The following is a 14,674-nucleotide window of genomic DNA, read 5'->3' as shown; positions in this document are numbered from 1 at the left end:
GCTTCTGGCATCATTTTTGAGTGAATTGCCAAAAGTCAGATTTTTGCTGAAATTGTGACCCCGGGGCTTTGGGATTTTTTCAAAAAAATATTTTCCGCCGGTTAAGTTGTTGAGGGCTGATTTCTTGTCCTGTGATAAAAAGCCTTCTGTTTCGACTGCCAAACCTTTCAGGGGAGCGTTTGCAAGCTTCTGGCATCATTTTTGAGTGAATTGCCAAAAGTCAGATTTTTGCTGAAATTCTTACCCCGGGGCTTAGGGATTTTTTCAAAAAAATATTTTCGGCCGGTTAAGTTGTTGAGGGCTGATTTCTTGTCCTGTGATAAAAAGCCTTCTGTTTCGACTGCCAAACCTTTCAGGGGAGCATTTGCAACCGGTTGGTACCATTTTTGAGTGAATTGCCAAAAGTCAGATTTTTGCTGAAATTCTGACCCCTGGGCTTAGGGATTTTTTCAAAAAAATATTTTCGGCCGGTTAAGTTGTTGAGGGCTGATTTCTTGTCCTGTGATAAAAAGCCTTCTGTTTCGACTGCCAAACCTTTCAGGGGAGCATTTGCAACCGGTTGGTACCATTTTTGAATGAATTGCCAAAAGTCAGATTTTTGCTGAAATTCTGACCCCGGGGCTTAGGGATTTTTTCAAAAAAATATTTTCCGCCGGTTAAGTTGTTGAGGGCTGATTTCTTGTCCTGTGATAAAAAGCCTTCTGTTTCGACTGCCAAACCTTTCAGGGGAGCATTTGCAAGCTTCTGGCATCATTTTTGAGTGAATTGCCAAAAGTCAGATTTTTGCTGAAATTCTGACCCCGGGGCTTAGGGATTTTTTCAAAAAAATATTTTCCGCCAATTAAGTTGTTGAGGGCTGATTTCTTGTCCTGTGATAAAAAAGCCTTCTGTTTCGACTGCCAAACCTTTCAGGGGAGCATATGCAAGCTTCTGGCGTCATTTTTGAGTGAATTGCCAAAAGTCAGATTTTTGCTGAAATTCTGTCCCCGGGGCTTAGGGATTTTTTTCAAAAAAATATTTTCCGCCGGTTAAGTTGTTGAGGGCTGATTTCTTGTCCTGTGATAAAAAGCCTTCTGTTTCGACTGCCAAAACTTTCAGGGGAGCATTTGCAAGCTTCTGGCATCATTTTTGAGTGAATTGCCAAAAGTCAGATTTTTGCTGAAATTGTGACCCCGGGGCTTTGGGATTTTTTCAAAAAAATATTTTCCGCCGGTTAAGTTGTTGAGGGCTGATTTCTTGTCCTGTGATAAAAAGCCTTCTGTTTCGACTGCCAAACCTTTCAGGGGAGCGTTTGCAAGCTTCTGGCATCATTTTTGAGTGAATTGCCAAAAGTCAGATTTTTGCTGAAATTCTTACCCCGGGGCTTAGGGATTTTTTCAAAAAAATATTTTCGGCCGGTTAAGTTGTTGAGGGCTGATTTCTTGTCCTGTGATAAAAAGCCTTCTGTTTCGACTGCCAAACCTTTCAGGGGAGCATTTGCAACCGGTTGGTACCATTTTTGAGTGAATTGCCAAAAGTCAGATTTTTGCTGAAATTCTGACCCCGGGGCTTAGGGATTTTTTCAAAAAAATATTTTCCTCCGGTTAAGTTGTTGAGGGCTGATTTCTTGTCCTGTGATAAAAAGCCTTCTGTTTCGACTGCCAAATCTTTCGGGGGAGCATTTCCAAGCTTCTGGCATCATTTTTGAGTCAATTGCCAAAAGTCAGATTTTTGCTGAAATTCTGACCCCGGGGCTTAGGGATTTTTTCAAAAAAATATTTTCCGCCGGTTAAGTTGTTGAGGGCTGATTTCTTGTCCTGTGATAAAAAGCCTTCTGTTTCGACTGCCAAACCTTTCAGGGGAGCATTTGCAAGCTTCTGGCATCATTTTTGAGTGAATTGCCAAAAGTCAGATTTTTGCTGAAATTGTGACCCCGGGGCTTAGGGATTTTTTCATAAAAATATTTTCCGCCGGTTAAGTTGTTGAGGGCTGATTTCTTGTCCTTTGATAAAAAGCCTTCTGTGTCGACTGCGAAACCTTTCAGGGGAGCATTTCCAAGCTTCTGGCATCATTTTTGAGTGAATTACCAAAAGTCAGATTTTTGCTGAAATTCTGACCCCTGGGCTAAGGGATTTTTTCAAAAAAATATTTTCGGCCGGTTAAGTTGTTGAGGGCTGATTTCTTGTCCTGTGATAAAAAGCCTTCTGTTTCGACTGCCAAACCTTTCAGGGGAGCATTTGCAACCGGTTGGTACCATTTTTGAATGAATTGCCAAAAGTCAGATTTTTGCTGAAATTCTGACCCCGGGGCTTAGGGATTTTTTCAAAAAAATATTTTCCGCCGGTTAAGTTGTTGAGGGCTGATTTCTTGTCCTGTGATAAAAAGCCTTCTGTTTCGACTGCCAAACCTTTCAGGGGAGCATTTGCAAGCTTCTGGCATCATTTTTGAGTGAATTGCCAAAAGTCAGATTTTTGCTGAAATTCTGACCCCGGGGCTTAGGGATTTTTTCAAAAAAATATTTTCCGCCGGTTAAGTTGTTGAGGGCTGATTTCTTGTCCTGTGATAAAAAGCCTTCTGTTTCGACTGCCAAACCTTTCAGGGGAGCATTTGCAACCGGTTGGTACCATTTTTGAGTGAATTGCCAAAAGTCAGATTTTTGCTGAAATTCTGACCCCTGGGCTTAGGGATTTTTTCAAAAAAATATTTTCGGCCGGTTAAGTTGTTGAGGGCTGATTTCTTGTCCTGTGATAAAAAGCCTTCTGTTTCGACTGCCAAACCTTTCAGGGGAGCATTTGCAACCGGTTGGTACCATTTTTGAATGAATTGCCAAAAGTCAGATTTTTGCTGAAATTCTGACCCCGGGGCTTAGGGATTTTTTCAAAAAAATATTTTCCGCCGGTTAAGTTGTTGAGGGCTGATTTCTTGTCCTGTGATAAAAAGCCTTCTGTTTCGACTGCCAAACCTTTCAGGGGAGCATTTGCAAGCTTCTGGCATCATTTTTGAGTGAATTGCCAAAAGTCAGATTTTTGCTGAAATTCTGACCCCGGGGCTTAGGGATTTTTTCAAAAAAATATTTTCCGCCAATTAAGTTGTTGAGGGCTGATTTCTTGTCCTGTGATAAAAAAGCCTTCTGTTTCGACTGCCAAACCTTTCAGGGGAGCATATGCAAGCTTCTGGCGTCATTTTTGAGTGAATTGCCAAAAGTCAGATTTTTGCTGAAATTCTGTCCCCGGGGCTTAGGGATTTTTTTCAAAAAAATATTTTCCGCCGGTTAAGTTGTTGAGGGCTGATTTCTTGTCCTGTGATAAAAAGCCTTCTGTTTCGACTGCCAAAACTTTCAGGGGAGCATTTGCAAGCTTCTGGCATCATTTTTGAGTGAATTGCCAAAAGTCAGATTTTTGCTGAAATTGTGACCCCGGGGCTTTGGGATTTTTTCAAAAAAATATTTTCCGCCGGTTAAGTTGTTGAGGGCTGATTTCTTGTCCTGTGATAAAAAGCCTTCTGTTTCGACTGCCAAACCTTTCAGGGGAGCGTTTGCAAGCTTCTGGCATCATTTTTGAGTGAATTGCCAAAAGTCAGATTTTTGCTGAAATTCTGACCCCGGGGCCTAGGGATTTTTTCAAAAAAATATTTTCGGCCGGTTAAGTTGTTGAGGGCTGATTTCTTGTCCTGTAATAAAAAGCCTTCTGTTTCGACTGCCAAACCTTTCAGGGGAGCATTTGCAAACTTCTGGCATCATTTTTGAGTGAATTGCCAAAAGTCAGATTTTTGCTGAAATTCTGACCCCGGGGCTTAGGGATTTTTTCAAAAAAATATTTTCCGCCGGTTAAGTTGTTGAGGGCTGATTTCTTGTGCTGTGATAAAAAGCCTTCTGTTTCGACTGCCAAACCTTTCAGGGGAGCATTTGCAAGCTTCTGGCATCATTTTTGAGTGAATTGCCAAAAGTCAGATTTTTGCTGAAATTCTGACCCCGGGGCTTTGGGATTTTTTCAAAAAAATATTTTCCGCCGGTTAAGTTGTTGAGGGCTGATTTCTTGTGCTGTGATAAAAAGCCTTCTGTTTCGACTGCCAAACCTTTCAGGGGAGCATTTCCAAGCTTCTGGCATCATTTTTGAGTGAATTGCCAAAAGTCAGATTTTTGCTGAAATTGTGACCCCGGGGCTTTGGGATTTTTTCAAAAAAATATTTTCCGCCGGTTAAGTTGTTGAGGGCTGATTTCTTGTGCTGTGATAAAAAGCCTTCTGTTTCGACTGCCAAACCTTTCAGGGGAGCATTTGCAAGCTTCTGGCATCATTTTTGAGTGAATTGCCAAAAGTCAGATTTTTGCTGAAATTGTGACCCCGGGGCTTAGGGATTTTTTCAAAAAAATATTTTCCGCCGGTTAAGTTGTTGAGGGCTGATTTCTTGTCCTGTGATAAAAAGCCTTCTGTTTCGACTGCCAAACCTTTCAGGGGAGCATTTGCAACCGGTTGGTACCATTTTTGAATGAATTGCCAAAAGTCAGATTTTTGCTGAAATTCTGACCCCGGGGCTTAGGGATTTTTTCAAAAAAATATTTTCCGCCGGTTAAGTTGTTGAGGGCTGATTTCTTGTCCTGTGATAAAAAGCCTTCTGTTTCGACTGCCAAACCTTTCAGGGGAGCATTTGCAAGCTTCTGGCATCATTTTTGAGTGAATTGCCAAAAGTCAGATTTTTGCTGAAATTCTGACCCCGGGGCTTAGGGATTTTTTCAAAAAAATATTTTCCGCCAATTAAGTTGTTGAGGGCTGATTTCTTGTCCTGTGATAAAAAAGCCTTCTGTTTCGACTGCCAAACCTTTCAGGGGAGCATATGCAAGCTTCTGGCGTCATTTTTGAGTGAATTGCCAAAAGTCAGATTTTTGCTGAAATTCTGTCCCCGGGGCTTAGGGATTTTTTTCAAAAAAATATTTTCCGCCGGTTAAGTTGTTGAGGGCTGATTTCTTGTCCTGTGATAAAAAGCCTTCTGTTTCGACTGCCAAAACTTTCAGGGGAGCATTTGCAAGCTTCTGGCATCATTTTTGAGTGAATTGCCAAAAGTCAGATTTTTGCTGAAATTGTGACCCCGGGGCTTTGGGATTTTTTCAAAAAAATATTTTCCGCCGGTTAAGTTGTTGAGGGCTGATTTCTTGTCCTGTGATAAAAAGCCTTCTGTTTCGACTGCCAAACCTTTCAGGGGAGCGTTTGCAAGCTTCTGGCATCATTTTTGAGTGAATTGCCAAAAGTCAGATTTTTGCTGAAATTCTTACCCCGGGGCTTAGGGATTTTTTCAAAAAAATATTTTCGGCCGGTTAAGTTGTTGAGGGCTGATTTCTTGTCCTGTGATAAAAAGCCTTCTGTTTCGACTGCCAAACCTTTCAGGGGAGCATTTGCAACCGGTTGGTACCATTTTTGAGTGAATTGCCAAAAGTCAGATTTTTGCTGAAATTCTGACCCCGGGGCTTAGGGATTTTTTCAAAAAAATATTTTCCTCCGGTTAAGTTGTTGAGGGCTGATTTCTTGTCCTGTGATAAAAAGCCTTCTGTTTCGACTGCCAAATCTTTCGGGGGAGCATTTCCAAGCTTCTGGCATCATTTTTGAGTCAATTGCCAAAAGTCAGATTTTTGCTGAAATTCTGACCCCGGGGCTTAGGGATTTTTTCAAAAAAATATTTTCCGCCGGTTAAGTTGTTGAGGGCTGATTTCTTGTCCTGTGATAAAAAGCCTTCTGTTTCGACTGCCAAACCTTTCAGGGGAGCATTTGCAAGCTTCTGGCATCATTTTTGAGTGAATTGCCAAAAGTCAGATTTTTGTTGAAATTCTGACCCCAGGGCTTAGGGATTTTTTCATAAAAATATTTTCCGCCGGTTAAGTTGTTGAGGGCTGATTTCCTATTCCTGTGATAAAAAGCCTTCTGTTTCGCCTGCCAAACCTTTCAGGGGAGCATTTACAAGCTTCTGGCATCATTTTTGAGTGAATTGCCAAAAGTCAGATTTTTGTTGAAATTCTGACCCCGGGGCTTAGGGATTTTTTCCAAAAAATATTTTCCGCCGGTTAAGTTGTTGAGGGCTGATTTCTTGTCCTGTGATAAAAAGCCTTCTGTTTCGACTGCCAAACCTTTCAGGGGAGCATTTGCAAGGTTCTGGCATCATTTTTGAGTGAATTGCCAAAAGTCAGATTTTTGCTGAAATTGTGACCCCGGGGCTTAGGGATTTTTTCAAAAAAATATTTTCGGCCGGTTAAGTTGTTGAGGGCTGATTTCTTGTCCTGTGATAAAAAGCCTTCTGTTTCGACTGCCAAACCTTTCAGGGGAGCATTTGCAACCGGTTGGTACCATTTTTGAATGAATTGCCAAAAGTCAGATTTTTGCTGAAATTCTGACCCCGGGGCTTAGGGATTTTTTCAAAAAAATATTTTCCGCCGGTTAAGTTGTTGAGGGCTGATTTCTTGTCCTGTGATAAAAAGCCTTCTGTTTCGACTGCCAAACCTTTCAGGGGAGCATTTGCAAGCTTCTGGCATCATTTTTGAGTGAATTGCCAAAAGTCAGATTTTTGCTGAAATTCTGTCCCCGGGGCTTAGGGATTTTTTTCAAAAAAATATTTTCCGCCGGTTAAGTTGTTGAGGGCTGATTTCTTGTCCTGTGATAAAAAGCCTTCTGTTTCGACTGCCAAAACTTTCAGGGGAGCATTTGCAAGCTTCTGGCATCATTTTTGAGTGAATTGCCAAAAGTCAGATTTTTGCTGAAATTGTGACCCCGGGGCTTTGGGATTTTTTCAAAAAAATATTTTCCGCCGGTTAAGTTGTTGAGGGCTGATTTCTTGTCCTGTGATAAAAAGCCTTCTGTTTCGACTGCCAAACCTTTCAGGGGAGCGTTTGCAAGCTTCTGGCACCATTTTTGAGTGAATTGAGAAAAGTCAGATTTTTGCTGAAATTCTTACCCCGGGGCTTAGGGATTTTTTCAAAAAAATATTTTCGGCCGGTTAAGTTGTTGAGGGCTGATTTCTTGTCCTGTGATAAAAAGCCTTCTGTTTCGACTGCCAAACCTTTCAGGGGAGCATTTGCAACCGGTTGGTACCATTTTTGAGTGAATTGCCAAAAGTCAGATTTTTGCTGAAATTCTGACCCCGGGGCTTAGGGATTTTTTCAAAAAAATATTTTCCTCCGGTTAAGTTGTTGAGGGCTGATTTCTTGTCCTGTGATAAAAAGCCTTCTGTTTCGACTGCCAAATCTTTCGGGGGAGCATTTCCAAGCTTCTGGCATCATTTTTGAGTCAATTGCCAAAAGTCAGATTTTTGCTGAAATTCTGACCCCGGGGCTTAGGGATTTTTTCAAAAAAATATTTTCCGCCGGTTAAGTTGTTGAGGGCTGATTTCTTGTCCTGTGATAAAAAGCCTTCTGTTTCGACTGCCAAACCTTTCAGGGGAGCATTTGCAAGCTTCTGGCATCATTTTTGAGTGAATTGCCAAAAGTCAGATTTTTGTTGAAATTCTGACCCCAGGGCTTAGGGATTTTTTCATAAAAATATTTTCCGCCGGTTAAGTTGTTGAGGGCTGATTTCCTATTCCTGTGATAAAAAGCCTTCTGTTTCGCCTGCCAAACCTTTCAGGGGAGCATTTACAAGCTTCTGGCATCATTTTTGAGTGAATTGCCAAAAGTCAGATTTTTGTTGAAATTCTGACCCCGGGGCTTAGGGATTTTTTCCAAAAAATATTTTCCGCCGGTTAAGTTGTTGAGGGCTGATTTCTTGTCCTGTGATAAAAAGCCTTCTGTTTCGACTGCCAAACCTTTCAGGGGAGCATTTGCAAGGTTCTGGCATCATTTTTGAGTGAATTGCCAAAAGTCAGATTTTTGCTGAAATTGTGACCCCGGGGCTTAGGGATTTTTTCAAAAAAATATTTTCCGCCGGTTAAGTTGTTGAGGGCTGATTTCTTGTCCTTTGATAAAAAGCCTTCTGTGTCGACTGCGAAACCTTTCAGGGGAGCATTTCCAAGCTTCTGGCATCATTTTTGAGTGAATTGCCAAAAGTCAGATTTTTGCTGAAATTGTGACCCCGGGGCTTAGGGATTTTTTCAAAAAAATATTTTCCGCCGGTTAAGTTGTTGAGGGCTGATTTCTTGTCCTTTGATAAAAAGCCTTCTGTGTCGACTGCGAAACCTTTCAGGGGAGCATTTCCAAGCTTCTGGCATCATTTTTGAGTGAATTACCAAAAGTCAGATTTTTGCTGAAATTCTGACCCCTGGGCTAAGGGATTTTTTCAAAAAAATATTTTCGGCCGGTTAAGTTGTTGAGGGCTGATTTCTTGTCCTGTGATAAAAAGCCTTCTGTTTCGACTCCCAAACCTTTCAGGGGAGCATTTGCAACCGGTTGGTACCATTTTTGAATGAATTGCCAAAAGTCAGATTTTTGCTGAAATTCTGACCCCGGGGCTTAGGGATTTTTTCAAAAAAATATTTTCCGCCGGTTAAGTTGTTGAGGGCTGATTTCTTGTCCTGTGATAAAAAGCCTTCTGTTTCGACTGCCAAACCTTTCAGGGGAGCATTTGCAAGCTTCTGGCATCATTTTTGAGTGAATTGCCAAAAGTCAGATTTTTGCTGAAATTCTGACCCCGGGGCTTAGGGATTTTTTCAAAAAAATATTTTCCGCCAATTAAGTTGTTGAGGGCTGATTTCTGGTCCTGTGATAAAAAGCCTTCTGTTTCGACTGCCAAACCTTTCAGGGGAGCATATGCAAGCTTTTGGCATCATTTTTGAGTGAATTGCCAAAAGTCAGATTTTTGCTGAAATTCTGACCCCGGGGCTTAGGGATTTTTTCAAAAAAATATTTTCCTCCGGTTAAGTTGTCGAGGGCTGATTTCTTGTCCTGTGATAAAAAGCCTTCTGTTTCGACTGCCAAACCTTTCGGGGGAGCATTTCCAAGCTTCTGGCATCATTTTTGAGTCAATTGCCAAAAGTCAGATTTTTGCTGAAATTCTGACCCCAAGGCTTAGGGATTTTTTCAAAAAAATATTTTCCGCCGGTTAAGTTGTTGAGGACTGATTTCTTGTCCTGTGATAAAAAGCCTTCTGTTTCGACTGCCAAACCTTTCAGGGGAGCATTTCCAAGCTTCTGGCATCATTTTTGAGTGAATTGCCAAAAGTCAGATTTTTGCTGAAATTCTGACCCCGGGGCTTAGGGATTTTTTCAAAAAAATATTTTCGGCCGGTTAAGTTGTTGAGGGCTGATTTCTTGTCCTGTGATAAAAAGCCTTCTGTTTCGACTGCCAAACCTTTCAGGGGAGCATTTCCAAGCTTCTGGCATCATTTTTGAGTGAATTGCCAAAAGTCAGATTTTTGTTGAAATTCTGACCCCAGCGCTTAGGGATATTTTCAAAAAAATATTTTCCGCCGGTTAACTTGTTGAAGGCTGATTTCTTCTCCTGTGATAAAAAGCCTTCTGTTTCGACTGCCAAACCTTTCAGGGGAGCATTTGCAAGCTTCTGGCATCATTTTTGAGTGAATTGCCAAAAGTCAGATTTTTGTTGAAATTCTGACCCCAGGGCTTAGGGATTTTTTCAAAAAAAATATTTTCCGCCGGTTAAGTTGTTGAGGGCTGATTTCTTGTCCTGTGATAAAAAGCCTTCTGTTTCTACTGCCAATCCTTTCAGGGGAGCATTTCCAAGCTTCTGGCATCATTTTTGAGTGAATTGCCAAAAGTCAGATTTTTGCTGAAATTATGACCCCGGGGCTTAGGGATTTTTTCAAAAAAATATTTTCGGCCGGTTAAGTTGTTGAGGGCTGATTTCTTGTCCTGTGATAAAAAGCCTTCTGTTTCGACTGCCAAACCTTTCAGGGGAGCATTTGCAACCGGTTGGTACCATTTTTGAGTGAATTGCCAAAAGTCAGATTTTTGCTGAAATTCTGACCCCGGGGCTTAGGGATTTTTTCAAAAAAATATTTTCCGCCGGTTAAGTTGTTGAGGGCTGATTTCTTGTCCTGTGATAAAAAGCCTTCTGTTTCGACTGCCAAACCTTTCAGGGGAGCGTTTGCAAGCTTCTGGCATCATTTTTGAGTGAATTGCCAAAAGTCAGATTTTTGCTGAAATTCTGACCCCGGGGCTTAGGGATTTTTTCAAAAAAATATTTTCCGCCAATTAAGTTGTTGAGGGCTGATTTCTTGTCCTGTGATAAAAAGCCTTCTGTTTCGACTGCCAAACCTTTCAGGGGAGCATATGCAAGCTTTTGGCATCATTTTTGAGTGAATTGCCAAAAGTCAGATTTTTGCTGAAATTCTGACCCCGGGGCTTAGGGATTTTTTCAAAAAAATATTTTCCTCCGGTTAAGTTGTCGAGGGCTGATTTCTTGTCCTGTGATAAAAAGCCTTCTGTTTCGACTGCCAAACCTTTCGGGGGAGCATTTCCAAGCTTCTGGCATCATTTTTGAATCAATTGCCAAAAGTCAGATTTTTGCTGAAATTCTGACCCCAAGGCTTAGGGATTTTTTCAAAAAAATATTTTCCGCCGGTTAAGTTGTTGAGGGCTGATTTCTTGTCCTGTGATAAAAAGCCTTCTGTTTCGACTGCCAAACCTTTCAGGGGAGCATTTCCAAGCTTCTGGCATCATTTTTGAGTGAATTGCCAAAAGTCAGATTTTCCTGAAATTCTGACCCCGGGGCTTAGGGATATTTTCAAAAAAATATTTTCCGCCGGTTAACTTGTTGAAGGCTGATTTCTTCTCCTGTGATAAAAAGCCTTCTGTTTCGACTGCCAAACCTTTCAGGGGAGCATTTGCAAGCTTCTGGCATCATTTTTGAGTGAATTGCCAAAAGTCAGATTTTTGTTGAAATTCTGACCCCAGGGCTTAGGGATTTTTTCAAAAAAAATATTTTCCGCCGGTTAAGTTGTTGAGGGCTGATTTCTTGTCCTGTGATAAAAAGCCTTCTGTTTCTACTGCCAAACCTTTCAGGGGAGCATTTCCAAGCTTCTGGCATCATTTTTGAGTGAATTGCCAAAAGTCAGATTTTTGCTGAAATTCTGACCCCGGGGCTTAGGGATTTTTTCAAAAAAATATTTTCGGCCGGTTAAGTTGTTGAGGGCTGATTTCTTGTCCTGTGATAAAAAGCCTTCTGTTTCGACTGCCAAACCTTTCAGGGGAGCATTTGCAACCGGTTGGTACCATTTTTGAGTGAATTGCCAAAAGTCAGATTTTTGCTGAAATTCTGACCCCGGGGCTTAGGGATTTTTTCAAAAAAATATTTTCCGCCGGTTAAGTTGTTGAGGGCTGATTTCTTGTCCTGTGATAAAAAGCCTTCTGTTTCGACTGCCAAACCTTTCAGGGGAGCATTTGCAACCGGTTGGTACCATTTTTGAGTGAATTGCCAAAAGTCAGATTTTTGCTGAAATTCTGACCCCGGGGCTTAGGGATTTTTTCAAAAAAATATTTTCGGCCGGTTAAGTTGTTGAGGGCTGATTTCTTGTGCTGTGATAAAAAGCCTTCTGTTTCGACTGCCAAACCTTTCAGGGGAGCATTTCCAAGCTTCTGGCATCATTTTTGAGTGAATTGCCAAAAGTCAGATTTTTGTTGAAATTCTGACCCCAGGGCTTAGGGATATTTTCAAAAAAATATTTTCCGCCGGTTAAGTTGTTGAGGGCTGATTTCTTGTGCTGTGATAAAAAGCCTTCTGTTTCGACTGCCAAACCTTTCAGGGGAGCATTTGCAAGCTTCTGGCATCATTTTTGAGTGAATTGCCAAAAGTCAGATTTTTGTTGAAATTCTGACCCCAGGGCTTAGGGATTTTTTCAAAAAAAATATTTTCCGCCGGTTAAGTTGTTGAGGGCTGATTTCTTGTCCTGTGATAAAAAGCCTTCTGTTTCTACTGCCAAACCTTTCAGGGGAGCATTTCCAAGCTTCTGGCATCATTTTTGAGTGAATTGCCAAAAGTCAGATTTTTGCTGAAATTCTGACCCCGGGGCTTAGGGATTTTTTCAAAAAAATATTTTCGGCCGGTTAAGTTGTTGAGGGCTGATTTCTTGTCCTGTGATAAAAAGCCTTCTGTTTCGACTGCCAAACCTTTCAGGGGAGCATTTGCAACCGGTTGGTACCATTTTTGAGTGAATTGCCAAAAGTCAGATTTTTGCTGAAATTCTGACCCCGGGGCTTAGGGATTTTTTCAAAAAAATATTTTCCGGCGGTTAAGTTGTTGAGGGCTGATTTCTTGTCCTGTGATAAAAAGCCTTCTGTTTCGACTGCCAAACCTTTCAGGGGAGCGTTTGCAAGCTTCTGGCATCATTTTTGAGTGAATTGCCAAAAGTCAGATTTTTGCTGAAATTCTGACCCCGGGGCTTAGGGATTTTTTTAAAAAAATATTTTCCGCCGGTTAAGTTGTTGAGGGCTGATTTCTTGTCCTGTGATAAAAAGCCTTCTGTTTCGACTGCCAAACCTTTCAGGGGAGCATTTGCAACCGGTTGGTACCATTTTTGAGTGAATTGCCAAAAGTCAGATTTTTGCTGAAATTCTGACCCCGGGGCTTAGGGATTTTTTCAAAAAAATATTTTCCGCCGGTTAAGTTGTTGAGGGCTGATTTCTTGTCCTGTGATAAAAAGCCTTCTGTTTCGACTGCCAAACCTTTCAGGGGAGCATTTGCAAGCTTCTGGCATCATTTTTGAGTGAATTGCCAAAAGTCAGATTTTTGCTGAAATTCTGACCCCGGGGCTTAGGAATTTTTTCAAAAAAATATTTTCGGCCGGTTAAGTTGTTGACGGCTGATTTCTTGTCCTGTGATAAAAAGCCTTCTGTTTCGACTGCCAAACCTTTCAGGGGAGCATTTGCAAGCTTCTGGCATCATTTTTGAGTGAATTGCCAAAAGTCAGATTTTTGCTGAAATTCTGACCCCGGGGCTTAGGGATTTTTTCAAAAAAATATTTTCCGCCGGTTAAGTTGTTGAGGGCTGATTTCTTGTCCTGTGATAAAAAGCCTTCTGTTTCGACTGCCAAACCTTTCAGGGGAGCATTTCCAAGCTTCTGGCATCATTTTTGAGCGAATTGCCAAAAGTCAGATTTTTGCTGAAATTCTGACCCCGGGGCTTAGGGATTTTTTCAAAAAAATATTTTCCGCCGGTTAAGTTGTTGAGGGCTGATTTCTTGTCCTGTGATAAAAAGCCTTCTGTTTCGACTGCCAAACCTTTCAGGGGAGCATTTCCAAGCTTCTGGCATCAATTTTGAGTTTATTGCCAAAAGTCAGATTTTTGCTGAAATTCTGACCCCGGGGCTTAGGGATTTTTTCAAAAAAATATTTTCCGGCGGTTAAGTTGTTGAGGGCTGATTTCTTGTCCTGTGATAAAAAGCCTTCTGTTTCGACTGCCAAACCTTTCAGTGGAGCATTTCCAAGCTTCTGGCATCATTTTTGAGTGAATCACCAAAAGTCAGATTTTTGCTGAAATTCTGACCCCGGGGCTTAGGGATTTTTTCAAAAAAATATTTTCCGCCGGTTAAGTTGTTGAGCGCTGATTTCTTGTCCTGTGATAAAAAGCCTTCTGTTTCGACTGCCAAACCTTTCAGGGGAGCATTTGCAAGCTTCTGGCATCATTTTTGAGTGAATTGCCAAAAGTCAGATTTTTGCTGAAATTCTGACCCCGGGGCTTAGGGATTTTTTCAAAAAAATATTTTCCGCCGGTTAAGTTGTTGAGGGCTGATTTCTTGTCCTGTGATAAAAAGCCTTCTGTTTCGACTGCCAAACCTTTCAGGGGAGCATTTCCAAGCTTCTGGCATCATTTTTGAGCGAATTGCCAAAAGTCAGATTTTTGCTGAAATTCTGACCCCGGGGCTTAGGGATTTTTTCAAAAAAATATTTTCCGCCGGTTAAGTTGTTGAGGGCTGATTTCTTGTCCTGTGATAAAAAGCCTTCTGTTTCGACTGCCAAACCTTTCAGGGGAGCATTTCCAAGCTTCTGGCATCAATTTTGAGTTTATTGCCAAAAGTCAGATTTTTGCTGAAATTCTGACCCCGGGGCTTAGGGATTTTTTCAAAAAAATATTTTCCGGCGGTTAAGTTGTTGAGGGCTGATTTCTTGTCCTGTGATAAAAAGCCTTCTGTTTCGACTGCCAAACCTTTCAGTGGAGCATTTCCAAGCTTCTGGCATCATTTTTGAGTGAATCACCAAAAGTCAGATTTTTGCTGAAATTCTGACCCCGGGGCTTAGGGATTTTTTCAAAAAAATATTTTCCGCCGGTTAAGTTGTTGAGCGCTGATTTCTTGTCCTGTGATAAAAAGCCTTCTGTTTCGACTGCCAAACCTTTCAGGGGAGCGTTTGCAAGCTTCTGGCATCATTTTTGAGTGAATTGCCAAAAGTCAGATTTTTGCTGAAATTCTGACCCCGGGGCTTAGGGATTTTTTCAAAAAAATATTTTCCGCCGGTTAAGTTGTTGAGGTCTGATTTCTTGTCCTGTGATAAAAAGCCTTCTGTTTCGACTGCCAAACCTTTCAGGGGAGCATTTGCAACCGGTTGGTACCATTTTTGAGTGAATTGCCAAAAGTCAGATTTTTGCTGAAATTCTGACCCCGGGGCTTAGGGATTTTTTCAAAAAAAAATTTCCGGCGGTTAAGTTGTTGAGGGCTGATTTCTTGTCCTGTGATAAAAAGCCTTCTGTTTCGACTGCCAAACCTTTCAGGGGAGCATTTCCAAGCTTCTGGCATCAATTTTGAGTTTATTGCCAAAAGTCAGATTTTTGCTG

Source organism: Podarcis muralis, chromosome 9, assembly GCF_964188315.1.
Source record: "Podarcis muralis chromosome 9, rPodMur119.hap1.1, whole genome shotgun sequence".
NCBI classification, from domain to species: domain Eukaryota; kingdom Metazoa; phylum Chordata; class Lepidosauria; order Squamata; family Lacertidae; genus Podarcis; species Podarcis muralis.
The sequence above is the reverse complement of the archived record's forward strand: the minus strand, read 5'-3'. Positions refer to the sequence as shown.